The sequence below is a fragment of the Ailuropoda melanoleuca genome, chromosome 4 (assembly GCF_002007445.2).
Source record: "Ailuropoda melanoleuca isolate Jingjing chromosome 4, ASM200744v2, whole genome shotgun sequence".
NCBI lineage: Eukaryota > Metazoa > Chordata > Mammalia > Carnivora > Ursidae > Ailuropoda > Ailuropoda melanoleuca.
The window spans coordinates 34464973-34492363 of record NC_048221.1 but is presented as its reverse complement, the minus strand read 5'-3'; the positions used below and the strand labels follow the sequence as shown (position 1 = coordinate 34492363).

The 27391-nt window shown below is 41.0% G+C and overlaps 1 protein-coding gene and 1 pseudogene across 2 annotated transcripts in view; one reads left to right on the top strand and one right to left on the bottom strand.

Moving 5' to 3' along the window:
- TAFA1 (TAFA chemokine like family member 1) overlaps nucleotides 1–27391 on the bottom strand; it is a 514643-nt gene that overhangs the window by 369421 nt on the left and 117831 nt on the right. The gene's annotated exons all lie outside the window — the stretch shown is intronic.
- LOC109491268 lies at nucleotides 5740–26596 on the top strand (annotated as a pseudogene).

The following is a 27391-nucleotide window of genomic DNA, read 5'->3' as shown; positions in this document are numbered from 1 at the left end:
CTCTCCAAAGGACATCCAAATGGCCAACAGACGCATGAAAAGATGCTCAACATCACTCATCATCAGGGAAATGGAAGTCAAAATTATAATGAGATAGCACCTCACACCTGTCAGCATGGCTAAAATCATAAATGCAAGAAACAACAACTATGGGTGAGGATGTGGAGAAAAAGGAGCCCCCTTGCGCTGTTGGTGGGAATGCAAACTGGTGCAGCCACTGTGGAAAATAATATTGAATTTTCTCAAAAAGTTAAAAAGAGAACTATCCTACAATCCACCAATTGTACTACTGGTTATTTACCCAAAGAATACACAAACACTTACTCAAAGGGATGCATGCACACCTATGTTGGTAGCTGCATTATTTACTATAGCCAAGATAAGGAAACAGCCCAAGTGTCCATTGATAGAGGAATGGAGAAAGATGTGGTGTATATACAATGGAATATTATTCAACCATAAAGAAAGAATGAAATCCTGCCATTTGCAAGACACAGAGGGAACTAGAGAGTATAATGCTAAGCAATGTAAGTCAGTCAGAGAATGACAAATACTGTATGATTTCATTCATATGTGGAATTTAAGAAACAAAATAAATGATCAAAGAAATAGACAAACCGAGAAACAAACTCTAACTATAGAGAATAAACATGGTTACCAAAGGGGACGTGGGTGCAGAATGGGTTAAATAGACGAAGGGGATTAAGGAGCTCACTTGTGATGAGCACCAGGTGTTGTATGGAAGTGTTGAATCACTGTATTGTATGCTCGAAACTAATGTAACACTGTATGTTAACTACACTGGAATCAAAATAAAAACTTATATAAAAATGTTGGAAATAAACATTTTTTAATAAATTAAAAAGATAAATGAGTCTCTCCAGAAATGTAAAGTTGTATAGTTTTTTAACTACTTGCTTTGAAATTTGGCAACTATATACAACAGAGGGGCTCTGGGGGGGCTTATTGAATTGATCTTCCAACTCTTGATTTCAGCTCCAGTCATGATCTCAGTGCCCTGGAATTGAGCCCCTCACTGGGTTCCACACTTAGCACTGAGTCTGCTTGAGGATTCTCTCACTCCCTCTTCCTCTGTGCTTTCCCCTACTATCATTCACATGCATTCTCCCTCACTCTAACAAATACATCTTTAAAAAAAATAAATATACACTGGGAATGAATATGCGGTTGACATTATCTGCTGAACATTCTAAAACTTCAGTCAATGATTTGCTCTAACAGTGCTAAGTCTATTCATAGGCACACACTTAGTCATCAAATTTTGAGATTAAAGAAGCTATCGTTACAGTAAATGCAACCAGGCTGAGAGGAATAGAACTTAAAACAAGGTGTAGTGATTCCTATTGAACTAAACAAATCAAGCCTATTTTATCTTGTATTTGAAAAGAAAACTGGGGGAAAAAATGAAAAGAAGCTTATTATGACAAATAAACAGACAAAAATTTCTAAATTTATAATAGCCATCCGTTTTCCCTAAAATTCAAAAATTTGCAGTCAAAAACTGAGTAACAAATAGAGGATTCTGTCCACTGACCAGTGACATGGCAACTGACCTTTAGTCCTACCTCCAACTTTGACATTGCAGTTTATTTTAGAAATACTTACATGGATTCTCCTTTGTTTTTTAAGCTTTATCCAGGGAGTCAATGGAACTTCTGGAACTTTCATTAAGTATCTCAGCCTATATTAGGTGTTCTTTGGAGCAGTGGTTCTCAAAATCTTGTGTGGTAAGAATTCTGAAGCTCCTACTTCAAGAGAGGTTGATTGGGTGAGGCCCCCGAGTTATTTTAACTCCTCGTAGGTGATTTTGAAGCAGTCATCTAAGACCCCACACCTTGGGAAGGAGAGCATTACTGTAAGGGACTGAAGCTCTTAGAGCACAGAAGGAACATCCTACACTTTGATTCAGTAGACCGGAGTTCAAGACCCAACCACAGCACTAACTAGCCATGTGATCTTGAATGGTTCCCTTAACATTCCTAGGACCCCGTGTGAATCGTGGTGAAATTTGCTGTCTTGTGCTGGAGAGTGCTGAAGACAAAACTGGCAGCATTCCTGAAGGCCTTTAAAAACTGTAAAGCCTCTGCGAAGGATATTAAGAATATTCTCGCTGCTGAGGCCTCTGCCAGAGGTGGCTAGTTTACATCCTTGATCTTATTTATCATTCAGAAGATATTTACTGCATGTCTACTCTGCGTAAGGCTTCGTGGCGGATGTACTTCCCCTGGCCTTTACACAAGCCTATAACGGGATTTCAGGACTCACAAATGGGCAATTAAACCTCCAGCCTCTTCCTGAGAGTTCTGCCCTCCCTTCGATACACAGAACTTTCCTCTGATGATTAAATTGGCACCTCTGTATAAAAATGTTCCCTTTTCATCCTCTGGGGAGGGTGCTTTCTCCCGTTACGAGCTGCACAAGGGAGGAGTGTGGCAGGCTTTGCTGTATACCGCACGTTGTTAATTTTTAATGTGGGAAGTCGGATTCTGCTGGCTTTCTTTATGCTACAGATTGTGCTGCTAGTCTCTCACCCACTAGGCAATGCATGTCTTTAGCTGCTCCAGAAAGTGGCTCCTCCTTGCTAGCGGTCTCAAAATGCCAAGTTGTTCAGTTACTATCTAAATAAGGAGACACGGGGTCTAACTCTGTTCATTATAAAGGACTGGCCTGACGAAACCTCAAAGTAATGGTAAGCCACACCTGATTGGCTGACAGGTGAAGGACAAAATGTACTAACAGGAAGGAAAAAAAAAACAAAAAAACAACTCCCAACGATGGTGGGAGAGGTGGCTCAGGAAAGGAGGAACTCTGAAATGTGGATGGGTTCAAGATCCACTCTGCTTAAAAATCTGTAGGCGTCACTAGTCCTTAGGATCGCCAAACCTTGTCCCTGGCAAGTAAGACCTTCACCGTCAAGTTCCAATCCGCTTGTCTAGTCTCTGAGCTTGGGTTGCGCTGAATTTCAGGGTCTGGACTGCACTATGGTCTGTCTCACCTGCCTTTGCTTGGATTTTTCCCTCCTCCATCTGGCATCGCTGCTGTCCTTCTCTCCACTCTCCCACCTCCTACAAACAACTAGAGATTAGGCTGGACTTCTCTTGCTGCTACAGACGGAATGAACTGGTCCCTCCTTAGTCCTTCATGATCACTTTGCCATGCGAAGTGGCACTTGTAGCCTCATTTTACGCATGATTATTTTTATTCAAGTTCCCAAATATTTACTGAGCACATACTATGCACCAGGTGCTGTACTAGGTACTGGGGATATGGCAGTGAGCAAAACAAAGCCACTTGCCCCCAAAGCGTGACTACTGGTGCAGACTGTCTTTCCTGGGAGACAGGAGGGTGGGCTCTTGTCTATTTAGTTCATCAGTCTGTTCCCATAGCCTAGAATAGTGTCCAGCACACAGAAAACACTTAATGAATATTCACTGAATAAAGAGACCTTGTTTTAATTCTAAAATGTACTATAGGCTGCCGGTCAGGAATCTGTTTTGCATAACGGACTGTAGATAATTTGAGAGTACAGGACACATCTTCCTTACCTTCTGCATCTAGAGAAAAGAGCCAGGACCTGACATAGAGCAGATGCTCTTGAATAAATAAAACTATCTCAGCTGATTGTTTCAGCTACATCCGTGCACTTTATATTCAAAAGCTAGTTGGCCAACTTGTACAATTATTTGTCCTGAGACAGCATGAGACCGAGGTGTTACCTTAAAAAAGTTTTTTTCTAAATACAGGACTTTAGACAGGCTTGGAGGGGACAGAATCTGTGTGTGGGAGTCTCACTGCTGCTGATTACTCAGTTTTGCTAATAGTAGAAAGGGTGTTGAGGGTTCCCACCTCATGCCAGAGAGGTTGCTGCAAATTTACCAATATTTTCTACTGTTAGCAGGTTTGGTTGATTCAGAGAGTCACTCCTCAGGTAGAAGGTGAATTTCTAAAATTCCAACAGTTGATGGGTCTCCATGTACAAAATAGCACAGACTTCTGGGATCTCATCTGTGTTCACATTCCCTTTTAGGCTGCTGCACTATGGCCTGAACTTAAACCTTTTCACTATCCGTTATGAACAAGTGTACAAAGAGTTCATGTATAAACAACTACTCTTTGCTTATTCACAGCATGAAAGGAAAGGGATCCTAGTACTTCACAGTAGGGGCGTATGTAGAGCAGTATTTAAATAATTGACTTTAAAGATATTTTATGGAGTTTGGAGAACAAAATACATTCCCCAAAGGTTATACATCGGAGAATCTACAAAGGCCTTTACAATCATTAATTGTGCATTGGAGCAGGGGAGAGGAGTCAATCTGTTGTGTTTCAGATGGATGGGAAAAGTAGAATCAGAGGAGAAATATAGACGATCCACAAAGTGGTTAAGTCTATGGGAACATTTGCGAGCTGACCACAAGTACTAGATATGAATTTCCCCATGGAGACGCTTCTTGCACCACACACACACACACACCCACACACACACACAAACACACACACTGCAAAAACAATGAATGTGGTAGATGAGATCGTGGGGTGAAAAACCAAGAGCAAAAATGAATGGAAAGGGGAATGAGAATGTTATAAAAAAAGAAGTGCTGCAAAAAAGGAGAATTTGTTGTTTACAAGAATTGGAAATATTCTACATGATATACCCAGGGCAATTACCCAAGGCAGGACAAAGGGATCTATTCAAAACTTGCCTGATGACACCCCCATGATGAAGTGTCAACATTCCAAATAACAACTTAAGTTACAATGACTCAAAGGCCCTTTGCAGAATTCCACTCGAATATCTGTAAACTCCGCAAGAGTTGACATGCATCACACAATGTATTTTAAGATTGTTTGGAAGAAAAGTGCCATTCAGAAGCAGGACTTCCTATGACAAGTTTCTGCTCTGAATTTTTATGACCAAATTAGAAACCCTGGAAAAGGGAGATTGTACTAGAAGTGCTGACTCAGCAGTAAATTGCAGCAAGGCAATGGGATACTAATTTAATGATGCTAGAGCTGAAATGCATCATTCCTGAGATTAGCATATCCGTTAAAAAATAAAAAAGAAGAGCATTCAGCAACCCAGCTAAAACATTTCACCAGCAGTCAGCAGAAAGGAGATATTTGCATACATGGAAGATTGGGAGATAAGGCCAGGAGATTTAAAAAGGATTATACAGTTTATAGACCTAAGAATTTGTGCTATGGAACTTCAGAATGGATTCATCTCTTTATGCCTAACTTGTTCCAGAAGGATTTTCTTTAGTACAGTCCCTGGCAGATTTAGACAGTGCTTACATGGTCATTCCCATCCTTCTAGTAGATCTTCCAGTTTATTGGCAAGAATTAAGTCTCTTTAATTAGCTCATCTATCAGAAATGCATTTAGCATCTACCCTCTACCAGGTGAAATACGCTGAGGACCGATATCCAGCTTCTATCCTCAAGAATGTCAACGTTTATAAGGGAAATACAGTCAACACAGCAAGTGATTTCAGCCCAGAGTGAATTATGCAAGAGAGAGAAAAGTAAGCAGAGATGACTACGGGAATGCAGAAATGAGATACTCGGCCCAGGTTGGGGGAGGTCAATGAAATGAAAGACTGAAGCCTCAGCTTAAGGATCATCAGGTTGACTCAGCCTTTAGCATACTCTTCTAGAATGATTAACATATTCAAAGTACAGCATCAATTTCAGACATTAAAGCCAGTTTAATGCCGATATGCAGATAGAACGAGCTGATGACGTGCAGAGAGGTATGGTCTCAGAATCAGGCCCAGCCTTCAAGCTGGCTATTTACTAGTTGAGTGGCTTTCTGCCAGTTACTTCACCCTCAGTGTCTATGAAACAGGAGTAATAGCAACTCATATGAACTCTGAAACTTGAAGGAAATAATGTGTATAATGCATCTGATAGCACCGAAAATATTCCCAAGACAATGGCAGCTGCGGTATTTCTTCTGGTTTTGTAGCTGCTGTGATTACCAATATTAGTAAGAGATAAATAATTATAGTTTAATAATTATAATTATAGCACAAAATTTTCATGGCTCTACACTTATTCCTGCAGTTCTTAATGTGTAAGTGAAGGATCTTGTTCTTCAAAGCAGTCCTGGGCAGAGCTTTCTCATCAACTATTTACTGTGATGAGAATATTTATATAGTAGTCACTAGCCCCATGTGGCTAGTCAACGCTTGAGATTTGTCCAGTGTGAAGAATTGAATTTTAGTTTCTGTTCAGTTAAATTTAAAAATTTACGTAACCTATGGTCTGCAAGTTTATGCTCCTCCCAAATTCATATGGTGAAATCCTAATCCCCAAAGATGATGTTACTAGCAGGTGGGGCCTTTGTGAGGTGCTGGAGGCAGGGGGGGACACCCTAGGAAATGGGATTGGTGCCTTATATAAGAGGCTCCGGAGAGATTTCCTAGCCCCCAACTGTGATATGAAGCCACAAGAAGTCTGCAGCCCCGAAGGAGGCCCTCACCTGACCATGCTTGTGCTCTGATTGCAGACTTCCAGCCTCCAGAACTCTTAGAAATAGTTATTATTTCTCAGCCGCTCAGTTTGTGATATTCTGACATAGCAGCCTGAATAGACTAACACAAACTATGTGTGTGACTAGTGGCTACTGGATTAGAGAGCGCAATTCTAGGGTAACAAACATAAAGTTACCCGGATCTCATTGCAGGCCCAGTACATCAGGAAGAATGATGAGAATTTGCATTGATATGAAGCACAACGGAAGGTTCTTAAGAATGCAGATGTTGAGAACCACCGCTCTCTTCCTCTGAGTGGTTTTGATTTTATGGCTATGTGTTTGCCGAAGGGCCCCGAGGTATTAATTAAATAAAATATATTTTCTTGGAGGCTATCTCTACGGGAGGCTCTAGAAGTTGAAAAGAACCTAAGTGTAAGGTCTTTTTCTCATTTTAAACAAATTGTGATATTTTGTAGCCTTATTAAGACACACACAGCAAATAGGAAAGAAAAGCTCTTTTTAAAGTAGGTGAAAAAGTAATTTATACAAAAGAGGTTATGAGTAGAGGGTCACTATGGTGGAGTTATCAGGGAAGCCATCAAAAGGAAGCAAGCATGAAAACAGAAACTATAAGAGCAAGAGTGAGAGTGGTTACAATGACAATTGGTAGACCACTGGAGTACTACTAACAACCTTCATTTTCTCATCTAAGAAAGGGGGGGCACATAATGATCAATACTAACTGAGCACTTACTTTATGCTGAGACACTTCACCTGCACCATGTGATTTAATTTCCCCCCACGACTTTAGGAGTACATACTACTATCAATCTCCATTTCACATCTGAGGAAACTTAGTTAAATAACTTTCTCAACATTATGGAGCTTGACTAGTAAGTGGTGTCAATGTGAGCCAGAGAAAATCGTAGATCCAGGGGCAAAGGAAGCCATTAAATCTTAATTGAGCTGAATTGAAATACTCATCTAATATTCATTGCAGAAGATATGTTCAAAACACACAAAAAGATGGAAATAGCCAAATCACAAAAGTAACAGGTATCATTTACTGGGTACTTACTATTGCCAGGTCTTCTGCTAGGATCTTATGTTCATTACTCACAGAATTCTCTTGACAATCCTCCAAGATAGGCACTGAACAATGTGGGAGTCAAGAAAATTAGCAAGCATGTACCTCAAGAGCCATGGGGAAGAACCGTTTCAGGTGAGGAGAATTTTCCCTCTTCAGTTCACAAATACACTCTTTAACCTAGGTTACCAGTGTAGAAAAGCATGCAACAGTGAAGAGAAGCATGCAATACTCATGTAATAGTGGTGACATCGTAGCCCAGTCCAGGCTTTTGCCATGAAAAGACAAATTTTATTGATTCCCTAAATATAGAGGCTGTGCCTTTCACCTCTGGGTCATAGCAGTGAATTCAGGAAGTCCCAGGGACACCTTCTGATATGTGAACATCTGCTTGTGGTTTTCCATTGCATGATATTAGGGGATCCCCCCCACACACACCCACCTACTCCCCATTACAAAAAACTGGGACCAAAAAAAAAAGCAAGATCTCTAAGGATGACAAGTAAAAAGTTGTTTTCTTCTCTAATACAAACAAAAATATTTATCTCAAAATAGGGCTTATATAATAAAAACAATTATACCAAGACTAATATACCTGGGGATTGAATTCTTTATCTCCACAATCTTTTGAACACTAGACAAGGTTGTCTATTAGGCACTGGGTTTCAAGCAGAGTATATACAGTGTTTAAGCAGAGCTGCATGCAAGACTCATACTTTGGCAGTGATCAATGTTAAGTATATTTTAACAACTATAATGGCTCTATCGCCCATATCTTCTAGATTTTTGTCAGGATATGGCAAAATTAAAACTTTCATTGTAATGCTACTGTTCCCCCCCCCCAAGACTACCAGTAACTATTTGCTCTTCTGGATTCTATCCGTATCTTAACAATGTGCGAACTTTAAAATGTAGGTTTATTACCAGAAGGTGAAACTACAGAAAATACATAAGAAAAGACATTACAATTCTACACACCATCGTAGAAACCAGACATCATCAACTTGCTTATTGGCAAATCGTTTAAATTTATACAGCAGCTCCTATTTCTTGAGACTAGCTGTTCAGAATACTGAATGGAGAGAAATTTTGAGACTGGCTTCTTTGAGAAAGAAGGTACAGGGATCAGCTAGTGATGTCTGCCATAATGACAGCAACAGAAGGGGTGGTAGAATTGTTTTACATTACGGGCGACCAATTTTTACTTTAATAATTAAGAAAGTGAGTCCTCATGGTTGTGTTGTCTACCCAAGGTTGTACAGCAAGACCATAGCATTACTGGTATGAGGATGCTTATTGGTTAACTCCCACATCAAATGTTTGCCCACTCTATCTCCCTACAGTCATCCTATGCTTTTTTTTTCCCCCTCCAAAAATCAACAATATTTAGTTAAAATCCAACTAAACACACTGGAAAAGGCTGATCAATACATAGACGAGAGCAGTCCTTCAGAAGATTACACAGAAAGAAAAATAAATTGCGATGCCCTTGAAAGAAAAGCTACTTTTATTTAAGTTAATAAAGCTTTATTTGTTCTCTAGCCATTAAGTTTATAGAAATTAAAAGTCTTAACTATTTGTCTTTTGCCAACATGCATTTAAAAGTGGCTTTAAAAATCTCATTAACATTCTGCTTTTTTTCTGTCCTAAGCTGATTCAATACAAAACAGATTACCTCCTGTCTGTGCCACTAAAGTGCACATAAATATTTTACAAACCAATTTATCTAAAAATTTTGTCATTCCTCATTCTGAGTCTGGACACAGAGCTTACTATAAAGCACTTTAGGTTTCCCAGATAACATAATCATTCAGGCAAAAGTATATTATATTTCCTTCTTTGATTCTTGCCTAGGCTCAAAATATTCCTCTTGGAGTATTTTCAGAATTTCACTATGTCAGATTGGTATATACACGGTTAATGGAACTTTCAGAGAATGACCAGAAAATACTTAAATGAATTTAATAGTCAGAATACTGATAGCATTCACACTTTTGAGCCATAGGGGAAGGAGAAAATAAACTTAGCTTTTACTGATTCAGGTGGGAAAAATGATAGTCCTAATGTGAATAGACTGATTTAGTTCACTAAGAAACGCAGGCAGACAAGAGTTGGGGAACCCTTGGTACCAAAGTTATGAAACCGAAGTTAATGGCTCTTCCTTCAGCTCCTTATCAATCAAAAGTGATGTGAGATATCTGTTGCCTCCAGATCAGTGACTGATAAATATTTTCTAGAAAAGGTCAAATAGTAAAGAATTTCTGCCCTATGGGCCATCCAACCACAGTTGCAACTATTCAGCCCTTCTGTTCTTGTGTGCCAACAAATCTTCATTTACAAAAACAAGTGGTGGGCCAGGTATGGTTTACAGGGCTATTGTTGGCTGACTTCTACCCTAGAGGACTAAAACCATAGGTCTCAAGGGGCTCTTCTAACACCGTGGGCTGTCTACTCTCATCCTCTATTAAGTCCTCCTCCAGGTTCCTTTTAGTTATGTGGCTTCTTTGCTGTCTACCAACCCTTTCCTTCTCCAGACAAGACCGGGAGCTCTTTGAGACCAGAGTTTGTATCTGTCTCACTTCTTGGCAGCAAACTGAATAATGCTGGTAGTATGGGAGGCACTCAATAATTGCTTGTTGAATAAATAGGTGATTGAGCAAAAAAGGGGAGGCCCTTTCCTGGTGTTTGAGATTTCTTCCTTGGCTTGGCTGACTTGTAAAGGTGCAGGTATTCCCCATTCCAACTGCAGGGTTCTCTCCTTACCTCTCTATGTGCAAAATGCCCTGTCCTGATACAAAATACATACATGAAGTTTTAGCATACATTTATTTAAATTATATGAAATCAAAAGTGATTACTCAGAGGAAAAAAAAAAGAAAAAAGGAGTGTGCAAGTGGAAAAGAAAAAGGGAAAGAATACTTTAATTTGATTGCAAATTCTGGGGGGCTCCTCTCAAATGTAGGCCATCTCATCTCAGACTATGATTCCAGGGTTAAACGCTGTAATTTTCACACAACATGACCCTCTATGCAAGGCAATGACTTCATCTTATATTGAATTCAAGAAAGAGTAAACAAACTTTAACCCGGAAAACTCGGCAGGTAAGATTTTGGATTTATGAGCCCTCATACCCATCTCCAATTGGCATCAATAGGACCACAATGTATCCAGTATCCATGTTGTCAAGATTCACTAAAGATAAATTTGCATCATCTTGATGAGTTATTTATACGAGTTACACGTGACAAGTTGAATTTGAAATCGACCCTAGTGTAAGATGACGTGCCCACGAGACTGTACACATCAAACGTTCGACGGCGGCGCAGTTAGCAATAAAAAATAGGGACTCCCAAGGAATGCTGGGAAGCCAGCCTCTGGGCTCACACAGTAAAGCTGCAGGCACTTTCGAGCCGGCAATGCTAGAAGAGCAACTTCAGGAGTAAAGATTCGCTGAAATCTGAAGCCTATTTCCTGTCCATCTCAGGCTGTCAGGAGAATAGAGATCCAGCAAAGCTGTCTGTCTGGGGCTTCGCTATGCGGGTGGCTCTTCAGGGCAGACTTTGCAAGGGGGCTGGGGGGAAGGCGCATCACAGGGTTTAATTTCAGCTGATGCTCACTGAAAGGTATTGATTGATCCCTGGAACTTGTTAAGTCTAAGGTGGAGAGAATGGATCTCACAGTGGAGAGGCGCAATGTGAAAGCTGCCCCGCTCTCAGGGGCTCCCCGTGAGCCAAAAACACAACACAATGTTTCATGATCATCATTCTCGACTTTCAAACCGAAGAGCCTTATTTTTGTTAGTAAGGAAACCTAAGGTAATGTCTGGCTATCCACCCAGCAGTGGCTGATGCTAAACACAGCTCTAAAATGAAATTCGCAGCAGAGGTATTCTAAAGAGGAGATAAACTAAAGAAGCCAGCCCTGTTTGGAAATGACTAAAGAGAGCACATAAGAGTTTTTATTATCTTGGTTAAATAAATGGGAAACACAAAACCTGGGAGATGAGACCATAGGATTTCTTTGTCATTTCTACTGATTAGAAAAAAGGTCCCAAAGGACTCGAAACTATTTAAAAATAAACTATATTTTTCTCCCGCTTGTTAGGGTGCCTTCCAAGCAAGACTTTTCCCCCTCCTCTCTACAGCAGTTGGCAGAAATTAGTTTCCAGTTAAAAAAAATAATAATAAAGAGGTTTATCATATATTTTTGAGAAAGTGGTGAATGTTATCATTGCAGTTATTTTTAATACCTCTTGACAATGTTCTACTTTCTCATCTAAGATCATGGAACTAGGAAATTTTCCTACCTGCCCCTGAATACTGACCTCAGCATGGGTTTCAACGGGGTGCTCAAGAACATGTTTTAAAGCACAAAAACCACAAACAAAAATAGAAAAAAGCTAACAAATAAAAGGTAAATGTAATAAAAAAAAATAATTTTCCCAGGCCCTTTCTGAATATGCTTTGAATGCATCAAGTTGAATTAAAATAAAAGGGCTAGGCTAAGATAACCTAACACTGCAACATAAAAGTTTGCTAATACTGAAAAACAAAAACAAAAAACACCTGAGAACATTTCCCTCAGGGTTTATGAAGTCAGAAGAGCACAGTGGTTAATGATGATAGAACCCATATATCTCAGTTCTAACTCCCTATTTTCACTAGCTAAAAATAGGCATACAACTCATGGAAGTTGCATAATCTCTCTGCGCCTCAGTTTTTCATGTGTAAAATGGGTATGTTAGTATCTCTCTCAAGGTGAAGGAAAACATAAAGCTGGCATTGGATTGAATGTTTTCCCGGGCACATAACTCATACTCAAAAGATCATAGCTACTATTACTCTAGAAATGAAAATGAAGATTATGTTTATCATTTCAAAGCTTATTCATCGTGAAACATCCTAGCTCAAAACGTAGGTTCGTGAATGGTTTCCTCTTTTGGATACAATACAGATAAAATGGGATAACATCAAAGAATCAATTCGGTGTACAGCAGATATCGTCCCAAGTCACGTTCATGCATTTTCTCATTTAGTGGACATGACAGTCCTATTATCCATTTTGCAGAAAAGGAAACTGAGGCCTAGAAAGTTATGTCATTTACCCCAAGCCTCACACTTAATAAGAAGCAAATCCAGAGGAAAATAAACAAGCAAGCAAGCAAACAAACAAGACACTCTCTCCGGTTTCAAATCCGATGATTATGACCACGAAGGACATGGTTTAAAAATTCAGAATATATGCCCACCTTTGGCTCTTCATCCTTGTTTGCCGGAGACTCTGGTCGGCAAGAATAAGCCAGAAAGTCCAAACCTTAAATATACAACGGCTGCTGGTCTAACAGTCTTTGCCTTCCTCCAGACTGCATCTGAGGATCCCGGATGCTCTTCCTTGATTCCGGGTCAGCAACACCAGTTCGGCCTTCTGCTTCATGGATCAGAAATGGTATCCTTGACCCAAACGCACCCTGGTTGACCCTGGGGTTTAGACCAACCAGGTACTTGCAGCGGGGGGGGGGGGGGGGGNGCAGCGGGGGGAGAAAGTAATAACCTAATTATTGCAGCCACCTTCCTGCCAGGTGCTAGGCTGGGATCAATTAGTAATTGTAACTGAAGCTGACTGCAATTAATTACATAACTTTAACCTGTTCAAGCCTAATTCCCTCTCCCCCAAAATGACTTCAGGAACCTGGGATATGGCAGACTGCCGCAAATACAGGAAAAAAGTAAGGAATAAGGTTTCTGTATTTTCTTTGGATTTGGATCATTCTTAATCCTCATATATCACGTGCACAGCCGACTTGTCCTATTTACCCATTGTTAATGAAACGATGTGTTCATTTCTAACTTGTGGCCCAAGACAGAAAAGGGAGGCTATTCCTCTCCTAGCCCACGAGGGAGGGGGCCTCCCCCTGGGGCCATAGCGCGGTGGGTCTTCAGTGAGGTACAGGAAGTGCAGTAGATTGTGGACAATGGGACTGTAGGGATGGGGGTTGGAGTTCTGGCTCCACCCTTCATTAACAGGCCGAGGGATAACCTCTGCCTCCATGTCCTCATCTGTAAAATAGGCATATTATTAACACTGGAGAAAGGAAGCAAAACAGAACATACACATTCACATTCACTGCTGCACCGTTTGGCATAAAGCTGATGCTTGATAAACGCTCACGCACCGCCACTGCCTGCTAACCTTTGCGAAGTTCAGGAGACTGGCGAACCTTCGAGTGAGGCTCTGTCACAGACCTCCCCCACCGACCAGGAACTATAGTGCAATATAGCTGTAAATGACTCAGAATTTGGAGTCTGTGGTACGTGGGCTGTTGTCATCGGCTATACCTAAGAGGTGTGTGTCCAGGAACCAGTAACGTTAACTTCTTCAAATCTCAGTTTCCACATCTTCAAATAAACAGAAATGTTTATAGGGTTGCTTCAATGATTAAATGCAAGAAGGCATGGCTCGGATATACATAAATGATATTAGCAAGACATTTTAACATTTTTATGGCAAAATCAGTTAGTGGAATTATCATTTATATTTTTTTCTCCTGGTATTTTCCCCTAGCTTCATTCCATGATAGCCAAGCTCTTCTATGCTTCTTGCTTCAGGAATCTTGGTAGGGCTGAAAACATAAATCAAACTAAATGTCCAAGTGGGTTTGAGAGATAATACGGGGCAGGGGCAGAGGGCAAGGAGGAGAGAAGGCTGGAGAGGAGAAATTATGCAAGAATGGCAAAAGTTCAAGGAGAGAGCGAGAGGAGAAGCACCCCCAACCAGGAAAAAGAAAGGATGTCTGTGAATCTCCAGAGCAGGGAAATTTACATGTGTTCTCTGGTAGAGCCTAGAATACTAGCAAAAACATTAGGTAGATAGCTATATGCTCCCCTGAGAAAGATGAACCAAGGGCATCATGATTTCCAGCCTCAGCATGAACCCCACAGGGGCACGAGAGAGGAAAAACATGAGCCTCAAAGAAATGGCAAGAGTTTAAGAGGATGGGAGGATTGGTAGCTGCAATCATAACAGGCTAATGAAACCCCATTTTGCAACCAGTTACCTAGATTTTACTATAATCTAGAAGCAAAAGGAGGCCCCAGTAAAGATTATATATTAGGAAGTGGCTGAGTACTATTAATCTATTTCTTTTTCTTGGACCCAGGGAAATTACCTTCACCAGCCTTCCTTATAGTTAAGGTGGGTCCTTTGCAGCTCAGCCTGGCCAATGGAAAATGTGCAGACATGATGTATACAACTCCCGGGACTCTAAAACCCTTCAAGTGATGTGTCATGCTCTTTCTTTTTGTTCATTAGCTGACTGCATGCATAGGATGCAGTAAGGGAATCTGAGAATGGATGGAAAGATACAGGATCCCTGAGTAATAAAGGTTATAATTACTCTTATTAATAAAATGCCTGACATAGAATTTCTCATCAGCCCTAAAAGTTGGAGGATAGGAAAAGAGAATTCAAGTTGATTTAAGACAAATAAAGAATATAATGCAACTCATACCTGAATTTGTGCATGGCTTTATCACTACAAAAGCTAGAATTTCCATGAAGCAACCTAAGTAGTACTTAGGCAAAAGGAGTAACAAAAGGCAAGTATCTTACACCATGGGTTGTTCTGCTAACTACCTCAAGAAGTCATATGACAAGATCCATCAAGAAGTATGACAAGGTTGGAATGACTGTCCATTGGCTGTCTCACCACGAGAACGCCCCCAGATTGGTCAGACCACCATCTGACTCTTAACGACCTCCATGATGTCCTCTCTGCAAATATGAATGACGCCAACACCTGGAGGTTTAAAATAAATAAAACATGAACAAGCAAAATAAACTTGTCTTTGAGAGCTCAATTTCAAAGTCCTTCAAAACTGTAAACAAGCTTTTCAAATTATGTCTAAGAAACACCCTCATCTCTATCCATATCTTTTAACTTTCCCAACAAAGGTCTCATTCTCTCCAGCCCCTCATCTTCCCACTTTTTCAGTTTCTTATTATGACCTTCCTGTTCTCCCCAATCTGCAGTGGTTTCTAATTGGTCCTTGAAAGTGTCCTGTGAACTGTAATAAACCACTTTATCCATTTCTGTGATTTGAAGCATCTGGGAGATAAATTCCATTAGAATGCTAATTGGGTCTGATGTGAAGAGTTCACTATTGATCTATATGGAGACATACTTGACAGAGTACTGGATCATGTTAGATTTGGTGACATTTTAAAATATTTGCTAAGAAAATTATGCTACATCTAATCACCTGGGAGAAAATGACAGCTGAACTGTGAACAGAGTACAGCTCATTTTATCCATTCAGGGGCGAGAATGATATCCATTGATTTTCCCGCTCACCATTTATTCCCCTTGATCCTCTCAGTTCATGAACTCTCAGTTCATGTGGTTCATGGGTAGATGTTTCCACCTCTCATTGCCTCTTCCTCCCAGGTTCGGGACTGCAGACAGGATCCAGTATGGCCAAGCTTGAGGAGCCTGCCATCCCTGCTACCTTCTGCTTGGTTCAGGGAGGTTATGGTAGTAATCTGCGTCTAAGTCCTGGGGTTCTTGGAGGAATCATGTTGAAACATGTGTTCTCCCCACCAGAGGTTCTTACCTGGCAGAATATAAGCCTGGAGGTGATGAGGACCACCTCATCACAATTTGGAAGCGACTACTTAAGAATGAAACCAAAACCAGGAGAGGGGCACCAAAACATGGAGAGAAGGGGATTCATGGCGATTGTGTTTGGGTACCTGGGTCTAGCTGTACTGCGCATGATCAGATGAATCCCCTTTTATGTTCCATCCTATTTGAACTGAGTTTCTCTAAAAGCACCAAGTCTAAAATCATGACACTGGGAGAGTATCACAAAACATTTTGCACCTTGTATAACAGGTATGGCTATACAAGGATGTTAATGGTGAACGTGGTGGAAGGAATAAAGAGGATATCTGTATGAGGTGTAAATCTGGATGGCATCCTGATGTGGAGGACAGGCTTTGAAGGAGGGCCAGTCATGCTGGGTTTACATCACAGAGACCCCAATTCTTAGATGAGCCGTCCTGTTGATGAGTCACTTAGCTTCTGGTTCCCAGTGTAGAAGCTGAGAAAAAATTTTCACGGAGGTGGTATAGTCAGTCATTTACTTTTGGCTGTCCAAAATTGTCTCACTCACTAACTTGACCCAGTGTAACCATAGTAGTAGTTACTTCTTAAGGGACTTTCCAAAAAGTACGAGCTTTTTTACCTGAATAAAATTTATAGGCATTCCAGGGAGAGTTGGGAACATTTTTTTTAAATTTCAGATTCCTAAGCCGTGTGTGGATACATTCTGATTTAGGAAGTCTTTCGAACATTCCACAAATCAGCATTTTCAACCAGCAACCTAGACGATTCTGATACAGGTAGCCACATTTCAAGAAATAGTACTATGACAAGCAGATCAGAACTGAGGGGCTAAAGTCATACACAAATGAATTTCAAATCCTCTCTCTGCTGCCTACCAACAATACCTTGGACAATGGCAAAATCTTTCTCTGCTCCAGCTTCCTATTTACAAATGAAGATAATAAAGCCATCATAAAGGGCTTTGCAAGATAAAGTTTGTAAAGAATTTAGCACAGAGCTTATATCAGTAAGGCTCCAATAAATGGAATCTGTTGGTAATTCATTTACATGGGTTAGCTTCTCAGATAAACCAATTATGACTACTTAGAATCCAGCAGCATATAAGACCTTGTAGCAATGAGACATAGGGTATATAAGTTTTGGTGTGGAAAACAGGAAGCAGGCTCCAGTGTGGAAGATGTGAAAAAATGAAGCCAATCTTGTTAGATTATGTTGAGAACCCAATGAAATCATCGGTGTAAAATGTCTAATAGAAGGCTTGATGTATGATCTATGTTCTAAAATGTAGCCATTGTTATTTTTATTCATTATAATATTATTATTATCATTATTACTGTGGTTTTACTGGAGATCCTGTTTAAAAAAAAACTGGCAAGATGAGGATGTTTTTGCAGAAAAAAACATTTGATATTTCCACAAACATGACAGTGAGGAGGAGTAATAATCATATACAACCCAACCTATCCATTTCAATACATTGGGGAAAAGAACAAGAAGGCTTAAAACAAGCCCTTCCTGTCTGTCAGTGTTGCACTCCCTCATTTCACGGGTGAGGACTTGCTTGGCTTTTGCCCAGGGACATGGTAGAGTAGCAAGTATCCACCAGCACCCACCAAGGCTCTGATTTTGAGCATCACCACTGCCTATCTGCAAAATCCATGTTTTAATGATTAGCCTTTGCTGCCATAACAGTTGCAGAAAAATCAATTCTACAATTTTTTCCTTTTCTAAAATGCCTGGGTTTCAGCTGATAAAGCAATGATTTAAGTCAATGGCTGAAGTGGGAATTCAAGTATGTTCTTAAAGGATAATCACTAGGCTCCTTCTTGGGATGCATCTGTTTTTAACCACTTTCTCCACTCTTGAGTGTGGTAATTAAACAGAGAGGTGTACAAAACATAAACAGTGGAAACTGGAACCCGGCTTCACGTGCTTTTGTAGCTTTGGTAACTACAGGTGTGTGTTAATGAATTACATGACTGGTGAAATAAAATTAAAGGCAGCTGCACATGTTTACAAAATGCAGCCGTAAATTACAGGTATCGGTTGCATCCATAATTCATCCATAATTGACAATTTTCATATTACTGGAATAGAGAATCAAGTCATGCAGATGATTATAGCATTTGCCTCTCAGCATTAGAGATGTTGCTTCATTTTTCATACAGCATCTCAAATGAAAGAAATTATAGTTTTTAGGTGGGGTTGGACATCAGGGTAAAGGACCAAAGTATTGCACACAGCCCAGCCCCCAGTTCCACCTCCCACACCTCCCACTCCTGGCTCCCTGTTAATAAGGAAGTGTGCCTACACACAGGCTCTGGAAACACAGGAGCGGAGTCCAATTCTGACACTGCTACCTAAATCTAGAAATGAGAGCTAAGTGTTTAGAAACTCTATGCCTCGGTTTCTTCATCCATTGATGGGTTAACAAAAGTGCCTACCTCACAAGATCATTAGGTTTGATTGAGTTCATTAAGATGGAGTTCACATATCTCTTCTGATAAGGGACCTGAGGAGACCCCTGAAAATAGTTCGCTATTCACTTGACCCAGAAAACCCTACCAAATCATGCAAATAATCAAGAGGTTCAAATATTTGTGTTCACTTTAAGAGCAAACGTGAACTGCCCATGCCACGCAGGGTGTGCATATCCAAAAAGCCACCAAGCGTCTGAAGGACATCACTTTGCAAAAGCAATCTGGGCCATTCCATCACTCCAATGGTGGAGTTGGTGGGCATGCCCAGGCCAAACAGTGTGGCTGGACGCAGGTTCGGTGGCCCAAAAAGAGTGCTGAATTTTTACTGCACATGCTTATAAATACAGAGAGTCATGCTGAACTTAGTTTAACGATTTTATTTGTTTGTTTGTTTATTATTTAGAGTGAGCAGGGGGAGGTGGAGAGAGAGAGAGAGAATCCCAAGCAGACTTCGCCCTGGGCCTGACGCAGGGGCCTCACAACCCTGAGATCGTGCCCTGAATGGAAATCGAGTCTCACACTTAAACACTGAGCCACTGAGGTGCCCTTGAACTGAAGGGTTTAGAGGTAGATTCTCTGGTTGTTGAGGATATCCAGGTGAACAAAACCCTCAGGACGCGGAGCGGAACTTACGGGGTTCATGGTCAGAAATAATGCATCCATGAGCTCTCCCTGCTGCTCTGAGATGCTCCTTACTGAAAAAGAGCAGACTGTTCCTAAACCGGAAGAGGACGTTGCATGGAAGAAAAAGATATCCCAGAAAAAAACTGAAGAAACAAAAACTTACGGTCCCAGAGTAAAGTTAAAAAAAAACAACAACTGCGTTACTATATGTAATGCATAGAGGAATGGCTGGCACTAAGCTTAGTGAATGCTTAACCATGAACTTCTCTAAGCCCCAGCTTCCAGAACCATAAAATGGGGTTAAAAACATCGCCTGTCACACGTTTCGTAGGACAATAAGATAATGCATGTGAAGCACCTAGTTTAATTCCTGATACACAAAAACACTCAACTTTCCAGCCAGTGGCAGACATAGTAATAACAGCAACTTTACCTCAAAGGGACAAAGTAAATTAATATTGTTAATTTTGTGTAAAAATCCCATCTTGGGCTTCTAACTTATTTAGAAGAATTTTTTTTTCTCATTTGGGTATTCTGATTCAGAAACTATCAGGGTTAGGTTTTTACAAGGTATCTTGGACACAAATAAATGTAATCTTGCTAAAAACCCCTCCTATAAAGACAGGTCCTGTGCATTGTTTTAGCTTTACCTCCCCAAAGAGGGCTAACCAGAATGCACACGGAATTCTCTGCCACTTGCTGAGGGTGAATAAGGAGGCTGCATTAAAGGCTACCAGAGTTGGGAGGGACACAGCAGACGACGTGACAGAGACACAGCTAGCAAGCTATGGGGAGACAGCCCAAAGCCTTACCTGAAATCTCTGTTAACATTCCCCAGAACGCACTTTCTCAAGCTCCCATCATTTCACCCATGAGAAATCATGGGTCTACCTTGGTGTGGGTTTCGATCACTGAAATTTAGGAAGACAGAACAATGCAAATAGGGGTGCCTGGTTGGCACAGTCGTTAAACGTCTGCCTTTTGCTCAGGGTGTGATCCTGGAGTCCTGGGATCGAGCCCCACATCGGGTTCCTCCACTGGGAGCCTGCTTCTTCCTCTCCCACTCCCCCTGCTTGTGTTCCCTCTATCGCTGGCTGTCTCTCTGTGTCAAATAAATAAATAAAATCTTAAAAAAAAAAAAGGAACAATGCAAATACACAGTAATGACAACATAAAATTTCTTAGACAAACTCATCTGAACTCGTGGCGAAGTTTATTGCCCATTAATGAGGAGCCCAGCAGGTAGAAAATGCTCATTGGAACCACAAGGAAGAGGGAGGTTAAGTACGTAAGGCTTCCAGCAAGGTACAGACTGCTGTGTTACTTCAAATGGTCATAAAAAGGTCATATTTTTATCAGTGGTTGGGTAAATTTGTAGCACCATATGGAGCCATCTTTGGGCATGATCTGTTCATCAGAAATAATAAGTAATCTATAAGAGAAGCAAATGATTAACAAATTGATCTGCAGCGATTAATTAGTCCTACCAGATAACAAAGTTTCCCCTGACTCTTCCACAGAGAGCCAGTTTGCACCCAGGCACTGGGCAGAAGTCAAATACAAGAAGACTGAAGTGCAGGGGCGCCTGAGTGGCTTAGCTTTTAAGCATCTGCCTTCGGCTCAGGCCACGATCCCAGGGTCCTGGGATTGAACCCCGCATCGGGCTCCCTGCTCGGCAGGAAGCCTGCTTCTCCCTCTTACACTCTCCCTGCTTGTGTTCCCTCTCTCACTGTCTCTCTCTGTCAAATAAATAAATAAAATCTTTTTTTTTAAAAAAAGATTTTTTTTTAAGAAGACTGAAGTGCAGAGTCCTGCTTTTCCTCAAATTTCTGCAGCATATAACCAAAGATACCAGACCATTTACCTAATTCTCAGAAAGGAAGATGACACTTTTCTTTCACAATAAAAATATCTTGTAATCTTCTATCTGCATCAGGTATAATAGTTTCCCAAGGGTTTTCTCTCTGTAAGCTCACATTTTATTTGCACAACAGGTGTGAGAAGCAGACAGGGCAGGTGCGAGCCCCATTTGATACGCAAGGAACACGACACCCAGAGGAGCTCGCTGTCTTTGCTAACAGTCTACCTTGAGGTGGGTAAAAGAGCCAGGAGTGGAACTTATGTCCAATGTAGCTATGAAAAACATTTCTCTCTCAAATAGTTCCAGGGTTGCAAGGAAATTCTTGGGTCTGAGCCAAAGTAGACACAGATGGAGACATGCACTCAATAGCATGGAGGGTTTGGGGAGTGTTTAAAAGTCCTCACGCTCTTTCTCCACCCAGTCTGTCAGCTCCAGTGTCCCGACTTTCCCAGCCTGATTTAAGTCTTGTATGTCTGTTTAAACAAGAAACCTATGGAATAAATGTAGGCCAACCAAGCCAGGAGTTCTCGTGCTCAGCATCTGATCACAAAGTGTTTTCAGATGGACAATTTCAACTGCTGAGTTGTCCCCAAGTGTGCTGTCAGCAGAACTTCCTCCTCCTACCCAGTGGTGTCTGGTGTCCATGATACATTGGAATCTTCCGGAGAGAGTTTAAAAACTATTGATGCCCAGGTTGCACCCTCAAGTCTCTGATGTAACTGACCTGGTCTAAAGACACTTGGAAAACATGTAAGGAAAATTCTACATTAAACCAGGTAAAAGGCTTTTGTTTGTTTGTTCTTTCACAGTAGGGTTTCTCAGAATTTTTAACACGTTCCTGCATCATGTGGTTCTTCAAGATGGAGAGCTATAGTTGATCGTGTTTGGCGAATTTCTTTCAGTCCAGAGTGCTTTTGGTGTTGAGCATTTCCTGGGCCTCTTATTCCATACTGACCTAATGAATTCTGGGAGAGAAGTGCATCTAGCAGGAGCTATAGGTACCTATTACGGAAAATGACTGCATCTAAAGAAAGATATGATCAAGACAACTTTCCTAGTCTAGAGCCTCACTGCACAGTGTGGTCCCTGCCCCGACCCCACTTCATCCTGGGGAGCTTATTAGAAAGGCAGATCTCGGGGCCCACCCCAGACCCAAGGAAGCAGGATCTGCATTTTGGCACAATTCCCAGGGGGTCATATGCACATTAAAATTTAAGAAGCTTTGCTCTAATCCACCATTTTTTCCAACCCCTTCTTGGGTTTCATCATTCTGGCTTTGAGGAAAACTTCGCCATGTGTCAACCATAAGTCTTCCTTCAGCACGCCACGGACAGACAGGGAAAGCTCAGACTGTGGCTGCACAACTCCAGGGGGCATCAGTCACGAAAAACATAAAGGTCACACTGTCCCCGAGGGTTGTTCATCCAAAGAAATATTTTCAAAACTGACACTATACCACGTGCAGTAGAGCGACTTCGTACATCAGTTCTGTCCAAGAGCTTTAATTGATTCAAGCGCATCGATACTAGTTAACACTTTTTGAGAACTTAATAGAGTGTAGCTCCTTGATGTCACTTTACAGTCATTATTTTATATTATCAATATGACCACACTCTAAGATATAATCTATTATTATCCTCACTTTTTGATGAAATGGTGGTTGCTATGGGTTTATAAAAGATGTCAGGCGCAAGGTCAAGGAGTTGATACTCACAGCATTGGGATTGGACTGCAGATCTAATTCCGACACCATGCTCTTACTACAGAGAAACTGGATTTTAAAAAAATCTGTAGGATAGACTATTGAGGTGGGAAATTACAGGAGAGTTTAGGGATCATACCTGAAGAGAGAGATTAATATAAAATGTGTGGCTAGAATATGTTCTTAGAAGACACAGTCTAGTTTTGCCCAACTCAAAATTAAGAATGCTGTGCAAGAGGACAATGGTGAAACCAACATTTGCTACATGATTACAATGTCTGATCATAGTAACAAATAATTTCCAGAGGCATTATAATATCTGCAAATAGCTACTCTCTTGTTTTATCCTCAGGGTAGTCTAATGGAGAGAGAGTTTTACCACCTACATATGTAGGACAAGGTAAGTCCCAGAAATTCAACAACTTAATCTGAGATCTCAAAATCTAGAAGTGATGGTGATACGATTCAAAACCAGGTCTTAAAAATTCCAAGTCCTAAGCTCCTTCCACCACAGAGTAGCCAACTTCCCAACCATTAGATAAATGTCAGGACCTTAGGAATAAAAGATGGTAGGTACCCTTCCCAGTTGGCCAGCCTGGCCTGGACAGCCGACAGACAGCAAATGAGAAGGCTTACAGAAATGAATTGATAAAACAACAATAACAAAATTTAGAAAATGCCTTCCAACAATTTTTCACACTTTAGCAGACGTTTGATTCTAACAAATGGTTGATTCTGGTACCTAAGAGCACAGAAAGTTATTTTTCCACAGGCCTTAAATTTGATTTTTTTCCTCTTTCTCTTTTTAAAAAAAATGTTTCTGCCAAGCTTTCTCAAGAAAAAAAAAAAATAGAAAGAAAGAAAAGAAAGTCTCCTCCAGGCTTCCTACAGACATAAAGGGCCTGGTGGATAGCGGGACTGCTTGACAAGCACTGTCATTAGTACAGGCACAGGGACAGGGAGAGAGAGGAATCAGTCCAGGTTGTAGATAAACACCATCCTAGAATTCTAGGGGCAGCAGGGATTTTGGGAGGTCAGTTGGTCCATCCCTCTGTCTCCAGGAACGACTCACCTTTTTCCATTAATATGGACCATAATAGAACGAGGTCATTCTATTTTAGAGAATATTGGAAAACAGGTTGTTTTGTGGATCAAGACATGAAAACCCTCTCCACTCTTACGTACCTTCGGTTGATTTTGGTTCTCAACTGAAAGTGTTTTGCTCTCCCTCCTCCCCAACCACCCATTCACCCAGGGGACATGGGACAATGTCTGGAGGCTTTTTTTGGTTTTTAAAACTGGAGAGGAGTTTACTACTGGCAGCTAGAACATAGACCCCCCAGGATGCTGTTAAACACTCTATGATCCCCAAGGCAGCCCCACGACAAAGAATTATCTCCCCCCAAATTGAATATGCTGAAGTTGAGAAAATTTACAGAAGAGGGAAGAATATGCATCATTCTTTGCATATTGCTGTCAGAGTATCGATGGATAGGTAGATAACATGATATTTGTCAATACAAGTACCTACCCATAATGGCACTAAAGTTCCATGCTTCAGACACACATTTCTTCTTAAGGCATTTAAAGGATATGTAGAACTCTTTTTTCTTTTTTCCCTTTAAAGTCAGGCTGAACTCACCCTTTACCAACTGGCTAGCCTTTGCTATCAGACAGTAAATTCCATGATGGCAGAGACCCTATATGGTTAATCTCTATTCTCCCAGGGTCCTATCACAGCAATAGGTATATAGTAGATGTCAAATATATGTTCTGGAAATCTCTATGTAAAAATTGTATTTATTTGGTTATGTAAAAACTCCTAGATGGATTTTCACAACGTGAATGGCATGTGCTAGAGGCGGTCTGTCTTGAAGTCATAGGTTATTTTGTGTCCTTGATATTTTGGCATTCCCTGGGTGAGGCATATCAAAAACATGGACAGTCTTCCAGAATAGTTGAAACCAAGGAATCTTTGTGACTGTAATTGGGGCATGGCGTGCCATATGTGTGAAGATTTTGTAGAATAAAAAGTAACTGTGGTTTCCAAAGTGAATCTCAAAGTGAAAATCGTAAGGGCAGATTCTCCAGCTTGTAGGTGCTGCTTTGCTTTCCCCAAGGACAACCCTATTTAGTAATGTAGTGGTCCACTTCTTGGCAAAGAGCCACCACTGAAAGGAAAGTCTTAAAGAGTATCAGAGCTGAGCGATTCATGGCACAGGGTGTATTTAAAGTGCTCTTGGAAACCTACCAACTACCAATATCACAGACACAACCCATTTCTGTTTTAACAGGAACTGCTTTAGCCCATCCTGTTAGAGTAGGAGGTTTCACAAACTTCCTTTAGACCTTAATTGATAACACACAAATCTGTTGCCACAGATGGTTGGGTGGGCAGCATCTGAAGCTGAGGTCTGGAGAAAGACTTCCCACCCCCAGCAAATGCAGGAACATTCAAGAAGTGTAGATGCAGGGTGCACCATGGAAACAGAGTTGAAGGAAGAGCTCTGAGCTGCACATCAAAGCATAAGGGGTCTGGATTAAAGGTGCCCCTGAATGAAGAAGGTTACAAGGTTCCAGCTCCTCTTTCTGTCACATGAAAATAAGATTATCTGGTTTTGAATCCTAGGTATACCAGCCATTTAACTGTGTGACCTTGGGCAACTTATTTAACTTTTCCAAGCTCTGCTTCTCCCCATATGCAATGGACATTGATATCATACCCCTCTTTTTAGATTTTGAGAAGATTGAATGAAATATAAAGACATTTTCTATTAATTATTAGTATTTCTTCATGTATGAAAAAGAACTATCCTGGAAATAATCTCTATTATCCTTGTCTTAGAAAACTATTCCTCTTTTTCCAATATGATATGCAGGATCTAGGGAATTCTGTTAATCTAGAGATAGAAAGGCAGAACTCAAGAGTTAGTAAGCTTAGTGACCTCAGTTTCTTCAGGGACAACTGATGGAATCTCATATAATGCCAAGTGCTCACAAGAAAGTAAAAGTGACCTGGGAGAGCAGGCATCTCAAAATGAAGATAAACTTCACTGAACTGATCTCTTTCGATGGCAGGTGACTGAAAGTCAACTAAAACTGTCTAAAGGAACAAACAGAAAGANGGAGAGCAGGCATCTCAAAATGAAGATAAACTTCACTGAACTGATCTCTTTCGATGGCAGGTGACTGAAAGTCAACTAAAACTGTCTAAAGGAACAAACAGAAAGACATCTATGGACTCTCATTACAGATGAGAAGCCCAGTGTAAAGCTTCAGGCAGGTGGGATCCAGTTGATCAGAAGAGACCATAGAGACTCTGTTTTTCCTTCTCTTGGCTTTGTTTTTCCTTTGGTATTGGCTTTACTTTCAGGAAGGCCTTCTGCAGGGGTGACTCCCAGGAGCTCCAAACATATATCCTTTCACTATCAAGGCCAGCAGACTGAAATATGTCTTCCTCAATCACTCTGGTAAAAGGCTGAGGCTATCATCTGTTTTGGTCAGGCTGGGCTGGGTGTCTATGCCTGTGGCTGGCAACACCCCTGAACCAGGTAGCGGGAGAGGGCAGAAGATTTACCAAGGAAATGAGAAATAGAGCCAGTCAGGCAAAAACAGCAGCATGCACTGCACTTGCTGACCACCTATGTTCTCTTTCTTCATAAAGGGCTTCCCTCCTGTTATACCCTTGGTTGGTTATGGAACTGCATCGAACAAGCGTTGAAATGAGAGTTGATCATGTACAGCTAGACGGAAAGGTTTCTTGTGAGCTGTTTAAGTCTCATTTAAAAATGTCTTCCTTGGGGACCCCTGGTTGGCTTATTTGGTAGAGCATGTAACTCTTCATCTTAGGGTCATGAGTTCTAACACCATGTGGGGGGTAGAGTTTGTTTAAAAAAATATCTTCTTCGGAAATAGGTGCCATATTGCATGTTGCCTATCTCTCATGTAGCAGATTGGCTACATGGGAAAAGTAGACTCACAACTTCCTGCTGGACTTTCACCTTTGGCTCCCCTTTGTTTTTTTATTTTATTTTTTTGCCCCCCCCTTCCTCACTTAAGTTATTTTCAGACTCCATAGAGCTAATTTCTATCAAAGCAAAAAAAGGAGACTTAGCTTGGCTGTAAGATTCTAAACATAAATCCGTGGTCTGATAACCCCACGGACAAGCAGAAATTTGAGCTTGTTCTAGGATGTTTCTGCAATGTCTTTCTCGAACACAGGTCTGGTATGTTTCTTCTGAAGCTCATAAGGGTCATTCCAACTGACAGTAAAAACCTTTGAAGGATGACAGGACTTGGACTCACAGTTGTATAGAGTGGATGCTAGAAGCAGAGCAGTAAAGGGGCTAAAGGCTAAGCTTTTTTTTTAAAAAAGATGTTATTTATTTATTTGACAGAGAGACAACCAGCGAGAGAGGGAACACAAGCAGGGAGAGTGGGAGAGAAAGAAGCAGGCTCCCAGCAGAGGAGCCTGATGCGGGGCTCGATCCCAGAACGCCAGGATCACGCCCTGAGC